Source organism: Bos indicus x Bos taurus, chromosome 8, assembly GCF_003369695.1.
Source record: "Bos indicus x Bos taurus breed Angus x Brahman F1 hybrid chromosome 8, Bos_hybrid_MaternalHap_v2.0, whole genome shotgun sequence".
Lineage (NCBI taxonomy): Eukaryota > Metazoa > Chordata > Mammalia > Artiodactyla > Bovidae > Bos > Bos indicus x Bos taurus.
The window spans coordinates 31,212,731-31,232,168 of NC_040083.1; positions in this window are offsets into that span (position 1 = coordinate 31,212,731).

Consider the following 19,438-nt stretch of genomic DNA (forward strand, 5'->3'; position numbering starts at 1 on the left):
CACTAATGAACATAAATGCAAAATACCTAACTGAAATGTATATATCATCTTAATATAGGATCCTCAAAGCCTTTCATGTCCTATAATTCAACATTCTTTCAAACACAAACATGATATTCAGTAGTAAGTAAACAACATTCTTCCCTTTAAAATCTGAAAAGGACAAAGATATTTTCTATTACTATTTCTATTCAATATTACACTGGAGGTCTGTGCCAGTTGTATAAGGCAAGATAAATAAAAGGTGTAAAAATCTGAACAGAAGAAACAAAGCTGTCATTTATTGCAGATAATACATAGAATATACAAAAGAATAAAAATCCCCAAAGAGTAAATGGTTAGGAATGAGTATAGTAAGAGTGTAGATAGAAAATTAATGTACAATAATCTGTTGCATTTCAAAAATAGTAGCAAAAAGAGTTAAAATGAGTCTTTTTTAACAAGTGTATCATTTATATTAACATCAAAACCTAACATAACTAGAAATAAATCCAACAACATTGGTCCAAAATCTTTATGGAATGACTTGTAGAACTCTATGGAAATACATTTTTCAAAAAGCAAATACACAGATATATTCATGGCACAGAGGGCTCAATACTGTGTGTCACTTTTTGCTTAATTCGTCCGCAGAGCTAATGCTTTTAAATTTTTTAATTTTTTAATGGAATTTTTCAAAGTAAATGAAAAATTTATATGAAAATGCAAAGGGCCCAAACCATCAAGATACGCTTGAAAAGCAAGCTGGGCACACTTTCCCTATCAGACATGAAGACTTAAAAAGCTCTATTGATGAGAGGAGTGTCTACTGGTGCAGGGATGTAAAAATTGTCAAATGAGTAGAACACTGAATATAGTAAAAATTACATGCAAAAAAGGCATCTTACTGAGAAAGACCTGGACTTTTCAGTATATGAATGTGGAACAATTGATTATACATAGAGGGAAAAATTAAATTGGATCATTACTTTATAAAAAATCCATTCCAGGTGACTCTTAGTTATAAATGTGAACAGCAAGCTTATAAAGATTCTAAAATTCATGTGAAGAATACTTTTATATCCTCAGAATTTCTTAAAACAGACTATAAATTACAAGATTGAAGGCAGAAGCAGAAGGGGATGACAGAGGATGAGAAGGTTGGATGGCATCACCAACTCAATGGACCTGAGTTTGAGCAAGCTCCAGGAAATGGTGAAGGACAAGGGAAGCCTGGCTTGCTGCAGTCCACGGGGTCACAGAGTCAGACATGACTGAGCGACTGAACAACAGCATAAACTATAAATTATAAAAAAGATTAGTACATTTAGTTACATTGGATTTAAGTTCTTTTCGCCAAGAGATACCACATATGGAAATGAAAAATAGAAGTTGTAATTGTTATAACCACGTATAATTGGCTGAGTGAATTACTACAACATTAAAAAAAAAAAAAAAACCTCATACAAAAGGATAATAAACAAACAGCCTTAGAGAAAACTAAGCTAAAGATGTAGTCAGAAAAGCACTCATGGACTTTAAGATAACCTGACAAAAGACGCTCAATTCTGTTAGTATCCGAGGACATGCAAATTAAAACCACTATAGCATACAACTCTTGACCATAAAGCTAGCAACATTTAAATGTATAACAACTGGATCAGATAAAGCATAGCCTTCTGGTTTAGACTAAGGATTTGAGACTTTATTTTGTTAGTAAGAGGATCCTTTGAAGAGCTGAAAATAAAGATGTGATCAGATTAAAGTTCTGGAAAAATTCCTGTCCTGTATGGAGCCTGGAAAAAAATTGTTGACCGTATCAAATATTGGTGAGACTGTGGAACAAGGGGAAATCTCATCCCCTGTGGAGCAGAGAGTCAATTGATAAGACTGATTTGGAAAATAGTTTGACATTTTCCTGCATATTTGAAGATATGCATTTATTCTCATCCTGAATTCCACTCTTGATCCATACTTTAGAGAAATCCTTTTTCATATTTACCTGGAAACTTATACAAAATAATTTAGAGCAACTTTAAATGAAAACAACACAAATGTTCATCTAATATAGATTGGATAAGTAAATCATGATATGTGCACACATGCTCCTCTTGTCCATGGAATTCTTCAAGCAAGAATACTGGAGTGGGTAGCCATTCCATCTCCTGGGGATCTTCCCAACCCAGGGATCAAACATGGGTCTCCTGCATTGTATGCAGATTCTTTACCATCTAAGCCACCAAAGAAGCTTTTATCATATTTTGCTACAAGGAAAATGAACATACTGCAGCTATGCACAACAACATAGAAAAATTATATCAACACAATATTGAGTGAAAGAAATGGATATGGAATTTATGCAATGTGATTCTATTTTAACAAAGTCCCAGTTGGGCCAAGCTAAATAATGTATTGTTTAAATCTGCATGCATAGAAGGAAGGAAAGAAATTAGTTATCACATAGATGGTTATGATTACATCTGTGGGAAGGAAAGGAAATGCATTTGGGAGGGGTACACAGGAAGCTGCTAAGACATTACTAGCAGTATTCTGTTACTTAACTTGGATGATGGCTCTACGGGTGATTGCTTTATTTTTATTCTTCAAAGTATATATCATTGTCTATACTTCATTGTGCATGATATATTTCACAAGAAAAAAAAGGAAGCTTTGTAGGTCTATTTTTGATGGACTGTGTGTGTGAGAATGTTGCTCAGTCGTCTTCAACTCTTAATGACTCCATGGACTATACAGTACATGGAATCCTGTAGGCCAGAATACTGGAGTGGGTAGCCTATCCCTTTTCCAGGGGATCTTCCCAATCCAGGGATCGAACCCAGGTCTTCCACATTCCAGGTAGATTCTTTACCAGCTAAACCACAAGGGAAGCCCTTTGATGGATTATGCCAATGATTTTTTATCTTTCCTGTCTGAACCGCCCCCCGCCATAAAAATATCTCTTATTTAGATCTAGTTTTATTCTCAGTGAAAATTTAAAAATAGGTTTCTTTTGTTGGAATTCATAAGAATGTATCCCACAAAGATCTAATAGCTTAACATTTATCTGCATGTAAAAGAATTATAACATTTAAAATAATGTCTTCTACATCCTGGAAGTGATTAATTTATCTGGAATTTATATTTGATTTGATATTTATAATTTTTTATTGAGTATCATATAGCAAACAATAGTAAAGCAAACCAAAGCTTCTTACATCTGTATAGAAAATTATTTTGTGCAAGGTAATGATATGGTAACAACAAATATTTACGGAGGAAGTAGTTTGTCCATATATGATACTGTTTAATACTCACAGCACAGTAGGAGGGATATACAATTAGTATCCTTATGTTTTAATGTGGAAATACAACGTCAACATTTGTTGGAAATCAAGACAAAGAAATTAAGTGACTTCCCAGGTAAGAAAAGGACAAATACTGTATAATATAATTTACATGAAGAAACTAAAAAAGGCAAACTCAGAGAAGCAGAGAACAAAATAGTGTTTACCAAGGGCTGGTGAGTTGAGGAGGAGTAGTGAGAATGACAGAGAAGGCAATGACACCCGACTCCAGTATTCTTGCCTGGAAAATCCCATGGATGGAGGAGCCTGGTGGGCTGCAGTCCATGGGGTCGCTAAGAGTCAGACACGACTGAGTGACTTCACTTTCACTTTTCACTTTCATGCATTGAAGACAACAGCACCCCACTCCAGTACTCTTGCCTGGAGAATCCCAGGGATGGGGGAGCCTGGTGGGCTGCCGTCTATGGGGTCGCACAGAGTTGGACACGACTGAAGTGACTTAGCAGCAGCAGCAGCAGTGAGAATGAGCTGAAGCTCCAATACTTTGGCCATCTGATGCAAAGAACTGACTCACTGGAAAAGACCCTGATGCTAGGAAAGATTGAAGGCAGGAGGAGAAAGAGACGACAGAGGATGGGATGGTTGGATGGCATCACTGACTCGGTGGACATGAGTTTGAGCAAGCTCTTGGAGTTGATGATGGACAGGGAAGCCTGGTATGCTGCAGTCCATGGGTTCACAAAGAGTCAGACACAACTGAACTGAACTGAAGTGAGAATGAGTGATGTTGGTCAAAGGGTGCAATCCACTTATAAGATTAACAAATTTGAGGGTCTAATGTGTAGCAATGATAGCTAATAATACTGTATCTTATACTTGAAAGTTGCTGAGAGTAGATCTTAAATGACCTCAGAACAAAAAAGAAATGGTAAATATGTGATTGGATGCAAGTGGTAGCTAAGGCTTTAATGATAATCATTTTGTACTTTGTAAGTGTAGCAAGTCAACACATTTGTGCATCTTAAACTTACACAATGTTATGTGCAATAAAACTACCGGGGGGCGGGATAGGGAGTAGAAATTAAGTAAATTTCCTAAATCAGTTGACAACCCAAGTATTTGGAGGTGATATCTAACTCTTAAGCTGTCCTAAACCAGAGCCCATCCTTTTTATTACTACAGGGGCTGCAAACCATTATCTGGGGGCAAAGACTTGTGGTTCGGTTTTTTTCTGTTTCTTTTTTGTCTGGCACAGGGTTAATCATTTTTTAAGAAATGAAATGCTTTTGTGAGAATACTTGCTCATCCCCAAACTTATAGAGCCCACCCTCCTCTTACCTTGGTGATCATATTTCAGTGACACACATCCCCGCCCCCAAACTCCTGCAAATGTTTCTATTTTTGACCAGTTTTCTCCCAACAGCGGAACTTTGTAAGTACTCAGGGAATTAGGTAAAGAAAGCTGCATTTCACAAGTGAGGAAACCAATTCTCAGTGATAATGTGATGGACCAGAGTCAAACAATTAAACAAGTATTTTTTGAAATTGCTTTATTTCTCCATGTAATATACAGGAGGAGGAGGAGTGAGAAGGAGGGATGTTGGGTGTGGGGGGAAAATTAAATAAAATAAATTTCTCAGTCAGAAAATGAAATCTGACACACCCTCCAATGAGAATTAAATTTGTCGGATTTCTTTCTCTGCCTCAGAAAAAAAAAAAAAAAATAAGTGAACTGCTGTCACAGGCATCCTGGCTTTGCTTTCATCTTACTGGACCTTTTGCCTTCTCTGGAAAAAGAAACTTAACACCATTCCACAAGAAAGGATTTTTCCTTCCTAGATTTCCTGATGTGAAATCCATTCCCCTAATGTTTTCCATCGTCTTAAGAGTACGATATGTCTAAATAACATTTGTTCTCCCGCCTCCCAGAAACACAGAAAAAGGAACGGTGACTTTTGTCTTAGTTCATTGAAAATTATGGCTTTATTACTATCAGCTTTTTACCTCAGATAATGAAAATAATATTCCTCTGTCTGTGAAAAACAAGTTATTTTCTGTGTACCTTCAAGATAGAGTGTGGGAGGAGGGATTGAGTGGGAAGGAAAGAGGATTTGGGGGAGAAAAGTAATGGAAAAGAGCAAATTACTGGCATTTCCGAGGATCAAAAAGAGCCTAACATAATTTTAGTTGAAATATCGAGTCATTCTCTGTTTCTCCAACCTGTAGGTCATGATTTCAGCTTTTAAGCTTTATGTAAGACATACAGATATCCAGCGCTGGCACAAAGCTTTGCCTAGCTGCACAAGCATAAAGCGTCTCTGTGCTTAGAACTCTAAGTAGCGCAGCCCTCGGTCAGCATGATCAAAGACCTGCTCTCTATCAGCCTGAGAAAATGCAGGAAAAATTACTGATAGGTCATTTTCCCAGGGGATACATTTGAAAACACTTGGCAAACTTACAAAGAAACTAGCAATAGTGTATGAAGGCAAACACACTATGCAGGTGCCATTGAGTATTTTAATATTAACAGCATCTCTGAGAGAAGATAGCTGAATGACTCCAACTGATTTATCTGCAGTTGATTGCTATGAACCAGGTACTGGATTTCAGTTTGAGCCAGTGACTTAGAATTGTTAATACAGATTTACAGGCTGGTGAAACCAGATATTTCCTTTAAGGGAATGACATTCTCATGCAATTTGATTAACACAACCACCAGAAGTTCATCACAATATGGTAACAATTTTAATAATGGCAACCCGCCAACTTTAGCAGTTGTGGAAGGATTTGGCATCACTGAATTTTCCCAAAGAAACTTTAAACAGAAATGAGCCAAGATCTTTTGAAAAGTGTGTCAAGTCACCATCATCAATAAAGAAGAAAGGAATTTATTAATCTGAGTCACTAGAGTCTTTACTAACATGAATTCATGGTGAGCTGGTTTATGAATGCAAGCTTTATAGGGCACTGTGTTGGGAATACAGATAGATGCCCTGAGCTTTCCTTCCCTTCTCCAAAAATGCACCACTATTCTAAAGTTGATGGATGGCCCCCTTGGTCTCATTGTGATATTTTTATTACATGAGATACAGTGTATTAAACTGTAAGTTTTCAAAATACCCACGAATGTTCTCATTTTGGAATTTGACTTTTTCCTCCCACTCAAACCATATATCTATGCTAGTAAGGATATTTAATGGCTAGTTGTATACTGTTCACTGTATGATTTTTCCATGTTCTTGGAAACAAATTACTTCATGATATTTACTATTGCTGTCAGTACCACACTGAACATTCTTATACTTAACATCGTCTACAAGTGTCAGCATTAATCTCTTCCTCTTGTATATGCACTAAGTCGTGTCCGACTCTTGCGACCCCGTGGACTGTAGCCCGCCAGGCTCCTCTGTCTATGGGATTCTCCAGGCAAGAGTACTGGAGTGGGGTGCCATTTCCTTCTCCAGGGATATGCACAATAGATACAGCCAAACTGTTCTCCAAAGGGTCTATACCAAGTTTTACTTCCACCAGGATAAGAGATACCATTTCTTCACATCGTCTCCAACACCTGGAGTTCCTAGGCTTTTTATAAAGTTTCATAAAAGAGAAGAGGAGGACATTTTCTTTCATTATTTTTTTTATTAATACTTGTGTCCCCCTTCACTACCGGTGAAGTTGAACATCATTTCAGAAGTTTATTGCCCATCTTGATTTCCTCTTCTGTCACATGGCTGTTCACATCCTGTGACCATTTTTCTTATCTATTGCTTGTCTTCTTCAACATGATTAGTCAGAGTTCTGGTTGTGATTCTTTGTCTGTGTATTTAGGTAAATCTTGACCCACCCTGTTGTTTGACTTTTGACTTTGGTTACGGGTCTTTTGAAGTTTGAAATGTGATTTTATTGAGTACATCAGTCTTTAAATTTATGATCACTGTTTTTTGGTTCTTATGGAAGAAATTTCCAAATGCCATTTTTCATATATTATGTTTCCATTTGTATTTGTCTGTCACTCTGCCCACAAATAAAGACAAGTTTTATTTCTGTTCAACTTTTAAAACTCTTCTTTCTTTTTAGTTTTATTGTTTTAATTTAAATTTTAAGGAGAGAGTGGGATGATTTGAGAGAATAGCATTGAACTGTATACTTTTATTTTTTAACTTTTCTATTTAAGGTCTATAAATGATAAAGTAGGAGAGTTCCTATTTTGATTCTGACTTCAGCAGGATATGGTGCATTATGTTAATGGATTTTTAAAAATACTTAAAAATATCATTTTACTTATGTGGTAGTATGTACTTATTCATGATACATTTTTGTGGTTTGTAATAGCACTTATTTAAAAGGTAAATGTGAAATTCAAAAGCTATGAGGACTACTTCCTGAATACCTAAATTTTATTAACCAAATCTCTTACCTCAATATCCCATTTGCTTTCATCATATGATATATCCCAGTTTGCAGTTATTTTGCTTTGCTTGTTTGTCTTGGGTCTGTTTTGTTCTTAGGCTGTTAGCTCCCTGAGGACAGTTTAGCACTTCTAACTTACTCATCTTTGTCTGATTGCCCAGTGAAAACCCAGTGTACAATACAAAGCTCGTGCTTAGTAAACCTGCTTGAGGAGTGAGCACTCTAGGTTAGTCTGTGCTGTGGGACCCATAAACACACAAACGCATGTGCACACACACACACACACACGATGGCAGGCTGCCTTCTCCTTCAATTTTACCACAATCTCTGCAGCCTGTTTTCCTTATCCTGCTGACTTCATTCCCCCAAAGCGATGTCAGTATTCTTCCGTCTGCACGGACTTTACACTATACCAAAAGTCTGAATTAGGCTTTAGTTTCTATATTTTCAGGATACATATTTTTGTCAAGCCACAAAATCTGTACCAGGAATATTCTGAAATCAGGTGCAGTGCGGAGTGATCACAGAGAGGAGACACTTTCGACTTCAGACACAAACTGGCTGGGTCATTTCAGGCAATTTGCTACATGCTTCTCTCACTGGGTACTATCTTCGCTGTGCTGTGGGAATTATAATACCTATCTCATCAGATATTGCCAGCTATGTGCTGATTAAGTGATAAATTCATAGCCAATATTATTCAGAGCTTACTCTGTGCCTGGAATTATTATTAGGACTTTGTCTGTATGGACTCATTTAACCAATGAAATCATGTGAATGTGCTGCCTGCCTGGCTCAGTGTTTGGCACAAAATAAATGATAAATAAAAATGGATTTTTAAAAAATCTCTTAATGGGGAATTAGGCTGGAGCGGAAACTTAATCATAGAGAGGAAACTAGTAGACAGGAAGCTAATGTGTATCAGACACATTAAAAGTAGAATTACAATAGTTTAAATATGAATGACATAGGTGTTGCTTTTCAAGAGCTCCTGGTCTATCTGGTAGTACATGTAGTGGGCTTCATCAAATAAATGATGACAAGATTGTAATTTTTATATAGAGTCTACTGGTATTTATGACTTTTTTTTTACATGTGAGAGGCAAAGAATACTAATTTACAAAATAAATATTTTAAATTACACTATGTTCACTTAGAGACAGCAAGATTAGATGGTTAAAACAGGATATTCTCTTTTAGGTGATTATAAAGTATAAAAGTGCAAACAATAATTTAAGTAAGTTTCCAATTTTCTTTTCCTTTTGGTTGCAAGGACTGGAGTCACTCAGAAAATTGACTCTGTGGGTGGGGCAGCCCTAGAGTGGAGACAATGGAATCACAGAAAAGAAAGGGGGAGGGAGTCCTGAGTTCCTCACCACAGTGAGTCTTTGTTAATTAAGCCTTACATTCCTATCCAAGTCAAACAGTTCCACAGAGTGACTTAAGAATTAGTCAATAAAAGCTCTCTGTCTTGGTCAGTGGTCAGGCTTGCTTAGACTGAAAGAAAATAAAAGAGAAGCATTTCTCCTCAAGCCTTAATTGCTCATAAGCAATGCATGATCGTTTACTCAAAGGCCTGTGGAATTACTAGGGCTGAGCTGGTATCTATAAAGGATGATCCATTGCTTAGAACTGCATTACGTAAGTATAGGCAATACAGCTTTTTTAAACAGTGGATGGACTTCCTTAGTGTATGGCTTGTGAAAAGTGCTTGTCTCTGAGGATTGTGATCCTAAATAGGAGTGATTCAAGCTGTTTCAGACCTCGATGGTTAATAAGTAGTGTCTTTTTCCCACTTTATAGTGATAGCTATCTGATGGCTCAGGTGGTAAAGAATTCACCTGCAAATGCAAGAGATGCAGGTTTGATCCCTTCGAGAAGATTTTCTGGAGAAGGGAACGGCCGCTTACTCCAGTATTCTTGCCTGGAGAATCCCATGACAAGAAGAGCCTGACAGGCTACTGTCCATGGGTTCACAAAGAGTCGGACACGACTGAGTGACTAACATTTTCCCCACTGTATCCTGAATCTATTTCCACATCTATTTTTTATTGACTACAATCAACTTACTCTTTGAAGGGTTAATTTTATCTTGATCCTGTTGGCTTAGAGCTTTTCAAAGTTTAGTGCTATCCTAGAACATATCGTTTGTTTTTGTTTCTTCCTTTCATTCATTCAGCCTGTATTTGTTGAGCATCTGCTGCGTGTCTCTCACAGCCCTCGGGAGTCAGGTACAGTTCTGCGGCTTTTAGGCCTCACATGAGTGGCTTGCCAGGTCGTGCAGCGGTGAGGAATTCACTACCAATGCAGGAGACATGGGTTTGATCCCTGGCTCAGGAAGATCCCTGGAGTAGGAAATGGCAACCCACTCCAGTATTCTTGTCTGCCAAAATTCCATGCATAGAGGAGCCTGGCAGGCTATATTCGAGGAGGTCACGAATAGACATGACTGAGCATTATGCATGTAATTACTACAGTAGCTCTGTGCCTGAAATACTTCCATAATTCCTTCACCCCAGACCTGGCCGACTTCTACATATGCAGAACTCAATTTAAATATTACTTCTTCAGGAAGACTCTCAAATTCCCTTTCTCATCCTAGATTAAGCCTCCAGTATACACATTTTTATAACTCATGTTTTCTTCAAAGCACTGATTACAATGTTAAGGTTATATAAGTTATATAAAGAGGCTACAAAGTTATATAAGGAGGCTCACTAAGCTACAAGCTCTCTTAGGACAAGATTCATGTCCTTTCTGATGTACCATGAGATTCCAGTGTCTCAAAGAGTGCCTGTGATAGACAAAATGCTATCATATGTTTCTACCTGTTAGGAAACTTTCTGTGAGGTAGATTGACTTCAGTTTGGATTTTTGACCCTTTAATGTATCAGCATTATGGTATAACGGCACTTCAATTTCTTGTATACCCGGCCCTCCTCTCTAGACTTCTAAGTCACTGATCCCAATGTCCCACAAATGCCCCAGTCTCATCCTTTGAAGGACAAACCCCTGAACACTCCCCTACCCTGCCATCAACCTTTACACATGCATGTGTACTTGTTCAGCTTCATTGTTTACATTCTTCCTCTTATCATATTTGTACATTTCTTTAGCTCTTTCTCTATGCTTGCAGGTCTAGAGAAATTAAGAGGATGCCCAGATAAGCTTCTTTGAGCACTTAATGACAATAAAACAGCATCAAATATCTTACATGACCCAGTTTCTCCCCATCCCATTCAACCCGACATTGTGCCATTTTCACCAAGTACCTGCCCTGGAAAGCCTGTTTTGCCTTTGAGTTCTTTTCTTTTAACTAGAGTTAAAATAATTTCTATGTTTCTTTATTTCCATTTCAACTTTTCTTCCTTTATACCTCTGCCTCGGAGCCAGCTATATAACTTGCACAAAGGAAAAATTAAGAATTTCAAAATCCGGGAAAAAGGGCATTCAACTACACTGGGAATCTTAATACAGGGCCTTGTGCCCTTGCAAGAAGCTGGCCTAGTCCCTCTCTAGTTTCACCCCCTCCTTTTCCTCAGTCTCATTCTCTCTACCCTCTATTTTCTTCTCTCTGACAGGCACCATCACATGTCTTTTCTTTCCCCAAGAATATTTCCTCCTCCTGGATCGGCCAGATTGGAATCAGTCATTGGAAATTATAAGTGAAACATGACGTCCTGTGGTCCTATCAGATTTTGTGGGCAAAATCAACATTAATGTCACTGAATGCTTGTTATTTTATTTTAAAACTGTATTCTTTGAATGAACTTCCAAGTTATAATGACTTGCCTAACCCCATTTACAGGGTCTAGCTTTATTTTTTAAATAAATCACTGCAGACACTTCTTCCAGGATGGCTACTGTACATTTCTGTTCTCACTTTAAAAATTGGGCAGAGAGGGTGACAGGTACCAGGAAGTCACTTAGGGCGCACCCTCTTCTCTGGTATCTAGTTTCCTTGTTTTGCTCCCTGGCCATCAACTCAAATTGTGCTTTTTGATCCTGACCCCCACATAACACAGTTGGCTTACATGACATCTCACTGTCATGCGTTCTGCAACCAGCACCCACCCCCCAAGAAGTCCATGCACCCAGGGGTCTGGTCTGCTTGGCCTTGGCCCCAGTCCTACATTCTGTGACAACACACAGCCCCTGTTCAATCTCTGCGCTCTATCCTTCTGTACTTCTCATGGTTGAGCACCATCTCTGCTTTGCAATAAACTGAGCTTGTTCATGGTTTTACAGGAAATCCATTCCCGCCCAGCATTCTGGGCTCTAGAGCCATGGCTGGTAGGTAGGGCACGTCATACTCCCTGTCTTTACCCATCCTCCTTCTCATTCATTCTCTTCTTATCTCTGCCCCCTAACATTCCGTATATCCCTCCTCTTTCCTGTAATCAAGAAGAGCATTCCTCCTCTTCTCATGCCAAATAAGAATTGTTTTACTCACCTACTAGCCCCTTGCGCTTTTGTATTCTATCCTCAATCTTCATAAATTTGTCTAAATACAGTCCACTTTCTAAGATAGATTTCTTTTACACATGTTAATATAATCATATGTTTTATCTAGCCATACCTATATTATCTTGTTACTGGAGTTAGCTACTCCTGTATTCCATAACTTGAGAGACCAGGAAGTCTAGACTTTTTTCAAATTTCAAATATTTCCCCCCAGACTTCATTAGCGTTCTCTACTTACACTTTCAGATGCTGTCTAGTTTTTAATTGGAAAATATATTTCTCACGGGACACCTCTGTTAGGCATTGATGGTAGGTTTTCCATGTTGTTGTTTAGTTGCTCCGTCGTGTCTGACTCTTTGGCAACCCCATGAACTGTAGCCTGCCAGGCTCCTCTGTCCATGGGATTTCCCAGGCAAGAATACTGGAGTGGATTGCCATTTTCTTTTCCAAGATTTTCTATAACAGATATGTATCAGAAGAGACCCCAGCCCCCAAATAAGACAGTGATAAACTATTCAGGACTGAAGTGCTTATCTTCCCTTGATCCTTCATTAGCTTCTGACATTTTCCTTGGCATTTGTTTGATTTTGAGTTGCATACTTCTTTCCCATGAAGTATGGTTTACTTTATATCTGTCTTATACCATGACCATGCCCTTAGACGCTTTCTATTACAGAAACCTGCTGATAGTTTGTCCCATAGAACATTTTTTTTTCTGCTTTTGAAGATAACGTATGTTCAATGTATTAAACTTGGAGGCTATAAAATATAAAATAAATAGGCATTTCTAGTCTTGCTGCCAAGAAATAGCAACTGTTAACACTATTTAATATATATTCTTAATATTTTTTCTAGATATTACTTTGTACAAAACAAGTCACTCAGATATATAATTTTGTATTCTATCTTTGTTCATATAACTTTATATCATGATGATTTTTTTTTCATGTGTCTTAACCTAGTTTTCAAGAAATCAGAACCTGGGGCTTTATTTTAGAGTATAATGTAGGGATCAGAACAGGGGAGGGCAAATGAAGTAGAGAAGGATGGGGAAAAGCTAGTATAAAGATGTAATAGTGACTTCCCTGGTGGTCTAATCGTTAAGAATCTGCCTTCCAATGCAGGGGACACAAGTTCAACCCCTGGTCAGAGAACTAAGATCCCACATGCCAAGGGTAACTAAACCTACAGGCTGCAACTAGAAATGCCTGCAGGCTGCAACAAAGACCCAACACAGCCAAAAAAGAAAAAAATGTGATATCAAATTGACTGATAAATGCACCATTTACATGGCCTTGGCGTCCATTCCCACTGTTTCTTAGGGCCACCTGGTGTGGGTCTCAATGTGGCAGCAACCTACAATCTATTTTCCCATTGTGTCATCTCACCTGTGAACCAGGCTCAAGTTCATTTCTTCTCCACTGACTGCAAAAGAAAATCCCCATGTGGCCTTTGATGTGAGTTGGAGCCAAGATATCAGAACAATAGGGGTGACTGACATGAAGTCTGATTACCTGCTACTCTGGTGGAACTCCTGACACCCACTCCCCAAAGTATAATCAAGTGGAACTGCTACCCTGCATTATGGCTCATTTCTGATAACATGAAGTTCAAAATAGGCTGTTCCTAAACCAATTAGTCACTTCCTAAACCACAGTTACTCAGTCTCTTTGAGGGCTTGGGTACCCTGGAAACTGTTTATCAAACAGAGAGTAATTTTTGTCCATGAAGGCATAGTTTTGCTCCATAATACTAGGGGTTTGTGATGTGCATTTTCTGTTGAGATTTTCTAGGGATTCCACAGAGCACCCTATTCCACTATGGACACCTCTGACACCACTATTGAAATAACTGGCCAGAGGGTCCAGGTGACACAGGAGCATACACCTCTGCCTGTATGTATGTCAGATTCCTCTCTTATTCTAAGTGCTAGTCAAGGGTTTCCAAATATAGGGGCTTGAGCAAAGGTATCTTATGTGCTTGTTCCAAAATTCTGAGTGCAAGTGTTTGGCCTCTTTTTTCTTGATGTAAGGTGCAGCTGGAACCACATCCTTTGCCTTAATGGCTCCAGGCCACCAGGTCCAGACAGTGTTAGTCACTCGGTCATGTCTGACTTTTTGTGACCCTATGGCCTGTAGCCCACCAGGCTCCTCTGTCTATGGAATTCTCCAGGCAAGAATCCTTGAGTGGGTAGCCATTCCCTTCTTCAGGAGATCTTCCTGACCCAGGGATCAAACACGGTTCTCCTGTATTACAGGCAGATTCTTTACCATCTTAGCCACCAGGGGAGCCATTAGGTCCAGAAGAACTTCACTAATGTGGCAACAGTGAAGATTTGTGGATCTTGTTTCTACCTCTCTGACATACATGTGTCTTACTAGGGCATTTAGCAAACTTGCTGCTTCTTACTCACAGGATCATATTAGTAGGATATCATCAAATTATTGGACCAGTTTGTTCACTCAGATGTCAAGATGATCAAAGACTCTATAGACTATAATAGGGAGAAAGAGGATAACAGATCTCTGCAGAAAGATATTGAAAGTATACTGCTATCCCCACCATATGAAGCCAAAATGCTTGCTGCCATCTAACAACTTGATATTCCAACTCCAAAATGCTGGCCTAAAAGTCTTCTTTCTAGGATATTCTAAGTCTTACTTGGTTTCTTCAGAAAGCAGATCTTGAGGCAAAGCCTTATGTACTTTTACCTTATTAGAAAGTGCAGCTCCAGGAAATAGGACTAAGGAGAAAAGAAGTGAAACAGGTAGAACCAATATGAAGTTTTCATCTCAGTCCTGTGGAAACATTTTCCAAGAGAGCTTATGAGCTACAGCATGAGTTGTTAGTCATGGGGGAGAAAAGGTAAACAAATTTATGTACTAGCTACTCTCTTCCAGGTCCATAGTCTGCCCATAATCTGCCCCATAGCATGCGAACTCCCTCACATGAGTGTGGGTGTGAGCAGGCTTCCTGGTAAGCCACACCTCATGGTCAACAGGAAAACCTTGCAATAAAAGGCAAGAGGCCCTATATTAGACATGAACCAAATTGTGTTAACTTGAGCTAGTGGGAATCACTTAGAACTTAGGCCAAGTTGATTGCTGCAGCAGAGTTAGAGATTTAATAAAAGGCAAGGCTAATGGGTGAATAGAATCTGGACTATGGCATGAGTAATGTGATACATCATGCTATTGAAGATGCTTTAAAGCTAGTATTTCCATAGATATACAATATACTTCATTTCATTGTTCCACTAATGTGCCCTGATCTGTTGTAATATTCCCTAATTGTTAGATTATTTCCCTTCAATTATTACTATATTCCCAGTAATTTTTTATATGAAAATAGGTATTCATATAGAACATTTTTTTTAATTATTTACAGGCTTTAAACAAAAAATACATAATTCCACACACTGACACTGACTTGGTAGCATGGAAACACTTCAGCCCAAAGTGAAGTAAATTTGTCTGTGATGAATTTATATATAATAAATTCTCATGACATGATTCCAAAATATATGTATGAACTGATATGGAATGATTATAAACATAGGGTAAATTTAAACACTGGTATTACTTTACATGATTTCAATTTAAGGTCAATAACTGGAGAGTTGTATTTTCTTAAAAATCTGAGATAAAATATTCTTTAAGAAGCTACCATGTACCTATGTACAATTGAAGATCAAGTGTTAAAAATCCACTCTTGATGAACACATTAAGCAAAGGATACAACCTCCATCACACATCTGTTCCAAAAACAGCATGTTTCCAAAAGTATACATTTCTTTACAAATAAACATTGCAACATTAATAAATATAGAGAAACCAACAGAATGAGTTCCAAAATATAATCACAGTAATAAAGCTTAGTTTTGAATGACTTAGATCAATAATTGATTCATATTTAACCCAAGCTTGGGGCTTTGGCATTAGGTACCCTTATAAGTGTAATATTTTCTGGTAATTTTGATTTGTGGCTGAAGTAGAAATACCAAAACTGAATTCAAGCTGGACTTTCTCAGTGACATCACTGTGTGATAGAGAAATGGAGGTGCTTCCTCTTTTTCCATTTGATGCCTTTGAAGTCAGTTTTTTTCCTTCCATATTTGTCGAGCCCTTAGTATGTGCCAAGTGCTGAGCTAGACGTTGGAGATACAAAAATAAATAAGACATAACCCTCTGTCACAAAGAATCCTGATCCAGTGCAGAAACAGGGTTACAACGAACGTAGTTGTCTAAGAACCGTTTCTCAACATTTCCCATCTACATAATAATTTGCATATGAGGGAATATAACATATTATTTGCAATTGAAATGGCTGGATAGTCCATAACAGGGATTCTATTAATAGTTCTAAAAAAAAAAAAAAAACCAAAAACAGGTCAGGTAGGAAGATTATATGGCTTTTGTGGCAGAATGTTTTTCAGAGTTAGGGAACATTGGATCCAATATGATCTCCCAGCAGTAATAACACCACATGGAAAGATAAAATGTTATTGTTCAAACCTCTCATTTCACTGAGAGTTAGTTCTCTATGCCAGGATGGAGCTGAGTCAGGTCTCTTCTCTGTGGTCCTGGAGTGAGCTTGTTGGGGTGTGGGGGAAGGAAATTAGCTTCTTCATGGTGAGTATTTAAATATTTCAATGTTGTCCTTAGTGTGAATTTGAAAATCCTGTGAGCTGAAAAATCAGAATCTTACACCTCAGTGGTTACAGTGACATAGTTTGAGAATGAAGGACATGGGTAAATTATAATCTGAATTAGGCAGGTCTCCTAACTTAAGTCTGCACATATTAAACATATTAACTGCCAACACACATATTAAACACTGTTCCTTTTGTGGGCACCTTGATACTGTCTCATGCAACGTAAGTTTTGGTTATAATAATCAAAGAAACATATGAGCTCTCTTCAGTGGCTACTTTTCAAAAAGGAGTCATACTCTCTATTCCAAAATCCTGACAGGGATCTCCTAGGAATTACTGGAGTCTGTGTATTTAGAAAATCACACTGCTCCTTTATTGCACTTCCTTCCCTAAAGTGATTAAAACCATAAAATCTTATAAAATGGGACAGAGTAAAGGGAGAAGCAGCCAAATTGATATTGGTTGTGGGACTTCTCAAAGCAATAAGGCGAGGTTCTCATTGTTTTTCCTCTCTCAATTTCTCCCTCTCTTTCTTTTTCCCTTTCCCCTTATTCTCTCTCTTTAAAGTATTATAGTACTATGACCTTTTTTCCCATTAGTAAAATTTCAGTTCTTTCAGTTTTGTCCAATTGCCATCCACTCCCCATCTGTTACATGATGTTATAAGAAAGAAAATTCTCTGCTGAAAAACATATTGTAATTTTGGAATCATAGCAAAGATGACAACTTTCTTAAATTTATCCTATTGCTCATGACATAAATGTAATCCCATCAAATATATTTGTTTTGCTAAATATGCACCAGCATGTTTCAGCGGTACTTTCAAAACAGCTTTTTCAGTGGGAGTACTTGGCTGTACTGACTACACCACTTCATCTTTCTGCATCTTCTGCCATTGAGCTATAGATTTTCTAAAAGTCGGAACCAAAAGGCCAAGAGGATAATAGTCCTGCTTCCTATTTTCTGTCATGTAGGTCTTATCCATCTCTCTTCTACTAAGTAAATTTGTCTCTGGCTTTCTTTCTCTTAGTTTTGCCTAACTGCCCAAATACCTTCTCGTCTTTTGGACTCAAAAGACACCCTCTGACGTTTCCAATCAGATCATCTGAGACTGATGGGGTGTATGTTCTCTCTCTTGGTTGCTTTGTGAGAATGTTCTGCTGAAAAGCCTTGTGTTTCTCTCTAAGACAGTGGCACCTGTCCAGCACTCGGCCCAGTTTGTCAAGAGGGTCTGACTGAAGCCCTTCATTATCGTCTGTTGGTGAAATAATTTGCCTGAAGGGTAAATGGCTCCTTAATAAGAGGAATGAATAGTGCATTGTTTTTGCCTAATACTTGCAGAGCTTCTTCCTTGTAACTTCCATTCCTGGCCTTTGCTTTAGAGTGTCTACCTGCTTAGCAAGCTTCTGTGTGAGAATTTAGGCAGTGGCCTGAGTAGTGCATTGTGGATGCCAGAGTTACCTGAGGGAACTGAGTCACAGAGTAGATCAGAAAGACTTTTGTGTTTTCTCTAAAAGGAACTAGTTATTACAGAACACTTGTGTTTAGGTTCGTAGGCCTTTTCTCAGACCCTTAACCTCAATTCAAAGTGAGGCCAAAGGTGGTACTATTGGTGCAGACAGATATTTCAAGAAACAAAGGCTAGTTTTGGGTAGGACAGCTTAGAATAGACATATGTAAAGTATTTGACCTTGTTGACAAAACCATTTTATGTATCTATCTAAAGGTTGGATTTCCAGTAGCCACATCTGTTTTCGACTCCCTGTGATAAGGAATGTTTAACACCGTGGTGGGATTGAGGTAACCTCTTTCCCTGTCTTGAAAATTGAGAAGAGACCAAGAAACAATGAATGGATCCTGTGTATGTTGAGAAGTCTAACTTAACTCAGGAACATGGGACATTCATATTTTCCCATGTGTACTTCAAAGTAGGGAGAGCCAATTTTCATAGAGGAATGTACATAAGGGAAGTTGAGAGGATTCCACCAAAGTTCTTGATATCTTTTCTGTCCTGAGAGGACTGTCTGAATTCCTTCTTTTCCCCTCAGCTGGAGCTAGCTTGAGTAACTGCCAATTATTTGCAGTTAAGAGTCTTGAATAATAGTAATGCATAAGTAAATACAGGTAGATTGGTGGGCTGCCGTCTATGGGGTCACACAGAGTCGGACACGACTGAAATGACTTAGCAGCAACAGCAGCTTCTTTATACTCCCAGAAATCAAAATCGACAATTTTGCACAAAAAAAAACAACCAGATGGAAACATTGTATTTTAATAGTATGACACAGGTAAAAACAGAGTAATTGAGAGTTGACAGTTTCCTTGGATGGCACACTGGCTCATGCAACAGGCAAGGAAACAAACATAGAAACAAGACATGTCAAAAAACTCATTTCTAAGCAGGGCAAATCGATAGCAACTTCAATGGGAGTAACTTGGGATAAGTTGGATTGACACAAATATTTACGTAGAAGAAAACATAGTCATGCAGTGTTATTAGAATCATTATTTATGAAAACATGTGTCACTGCAAATCATCGTCTCTGGAGGGATAATTTATAACCAAAGTTATTTTAGTTGCTTTGTACCACCCTGTTTTATAATTGTTTTATTAGGAAGATATTAA